The following is a 2500-nucleotide window of genomic DNA, read 5'->3' on the forward strand; positions in this document are numbered from 1 at the left end:
CAAGGAGACATACCAATAACGTATGACGCCATCAAATCATTGGAGGAATATTCGCCATCACCAGCCGTCTGTATGACGAAACTTTTTCAGCTCTTTTAACAACCATTGGCGAACCAAAAAGCTTCACTCTCCCTCAAGGAAATAGCCATTATTGCTAGCCTGCAACTTGTTGCAGACTGCTCTCCTAATGAAATGAATCTACTTCTAGCCCTTTTTGTATGCAGCCTACCTAAAACCTTACATGCTGCTATCCCTGATGTTGATCTTTTGTCCATGAAGGATTGATGACCAAAGTTGAAGCCCTTCACTTCACTACATTCCAGACCTCCATCAATGCCTCAAAATCATGGAGAAGTGGACAGCTATTTAATATTGACCGAAGCCATTGTGAATGTAGTAGGGCATAGACTACCCGTAACGTGCCAGCGTGGCGACAAACGTGCTACTACCCACATATACCACCCCTTGAAAATGCCCTAACTAAGAATCACTCCAGCCATTTACTAACACCCATCGGCCACAATTATGGTACTGCCACTGAAATTCAGAGTTGCTCCAAAGAATTGTGCGAATGGGTGTCATTGTCCAAAAAAGTTGTAAGTAGGCTATTGCTTGGGGCGGAAGCCTCCACCGTCACTAATCTTTTCATTTTACATGACGCACGTATGGGCGTGTGATTTTTGGTAGACACAGTCGCTTGCTGTTTTCTTCTATCAGGGCCACTCTACAGGGTATAATATAGTCTGTCTATAACTGCCGACATCAGCCTGGTAGCTGCCAATGGGTCTACGATACCCAACCACAGCTATGAAACCCTCACATTATCGTTTGGTAGCACTTAATATATTTGGAAATTTCTGATTACAGATGTCACATCATCAATCCTTGGTGTGGATATCCTTTCGCATTATCACATCCTAGTCCATATAGTTCAACGAAGGTTAGTCAACGTGGATTCATACTTCTCGACGCCTCTCCAACCCCTCCCCCACTCTGAGCTTTGCTCTCAACATCAGCGTACCCATGGATGCGTACATCCACCTCCTCACATCATACTGGAAGTTTTCCACCCAGAACATCGTCAAATGCCAACAGGTCCCATGAAACGGAGCTTTTAACGCCCACTTAAGACGACCAGTGTTCACCTGATTCAGACGTCTGGTACTGGATCGTCTGTCAACTGCTAAACAGACGTTCGCAGAAATAAAAGGAATGAGCTTTTGCTTAAAGGACTAAAGCCCATGGTCGTCACCCTTACTCATGATTTTGAAGCACAGCAGTGCGCTTGCAAAGAGGGAAGAAACATAGGTGGATTCATAATATGTAATAAATGGAAGGAAAAAGTGGTGAAAATAAAGAGGAAAAAATCATAGTCTTTTCAAGTTTCTAATGATAGTATAGATTCATGTAGTAAATATAATTTTAGCATATGCTGATCATATGGGTTGGTAAGAACTTAGACAAAAGTTTAAGGCAAATACTAGAACTGTAAAAGAGAGGGACACTATGATTATAGTAAACAAGAATGGCAAAGATGGGTAGAAAAGGGATGTATATGAGTAGGTACACGGAGGCCAGTATTTCGGAATAAGGAATGACGACAGGATATATATATGGAAGATGGCTCAAAGTTTTGAAATGATATGAATGAATGCCTTCAGGATGCCAGAAAACTTTAAATCAATCGATCATTCATAATTGAATAAGCTACTAATAATAATTGAAAGTAGAGGAAAAAACCAATTAGATTACATTCTGGTTGGAGGAATTGACAAAAACGATGTGATGAACTAGAATGTAATATCTGGTGAAGCATCTATTGAAGGCATAGAATGGCTGTGATCGATTTTAAAAGGAGAAGTAAAATCCCATGAATAGTGTTAAAGTGTTAATTTTTTTTAGATAAAAAGACAAGATGAAACTAAAAAAACGTGTTATTGTTATACTCCCTGTAAAGAAGAAGGAAAAAGCAAACACAAAAAATAACTGTTCCTCCAAAGAGATGCATAAACGATAATTACTGTATATGATCACGTTAACCCCACACCACCTGGTCCTGCGAGATGAATTAATTGTAAAAATCTCCTTAAGTTATCAATATCCAGCTGACTAAGATTATGTATAGTAACAATATGAGTTACGTATGAGGACTCGTATTCAGTCAACACCTTTTGATCAGAAAAAGAACGGATCTCCCTCAGTGTATATGACGAAAGTTGATCCTACAGTTATGATTGCAATTTTTTACGACATATACTATATATATATATATATATATATATATATATATATATATATATATATATATATATATATATATATATATATATATATATATGTGTGTGTGTGTGTGTGTGTGTGTGTGTGTATGTGTATGTGTGAGTGTACATGTATGCGTGCATATACGTGTGTGTACGTGTATGCTTGCATGTCCTTGTGTGTGCTTTCGCCAGTGTGTGCAGGTAAGAAATTATTAGATAATAAAGATATATAAAATACC

General features: G+C 38.3%; 1 protein-coding gene across 1 annotated transcript in view; it reads left to right on the forward strand.

Moving 5' to 3' along the window:
* LOC137620117 (uncharacterized) overlaps nucleotides 1-2500 on the forward strand; it is an 86159-nt gene that overhangs the window by 79723 nt on the left and 3936 nt on the right. The gene's annotated exons all lie outside the window — the stretch shown is intronic.

The sequence above is a fragment of the Palaemon carinicauda genome, chromosome 26, assembly GCF_036898095.1.
Source record: "Palaemon carinicauda isolate YSFRI2023 chromosome 26, ASM3689809v2, whole genome shotgun sequence".
Lineage (NCBI taxonomy): Eukaryota > Metazoa > Arthropoda > Malacostraca > Decapoda > Palaemonidae > Palaemon > Palaemon carinicauda.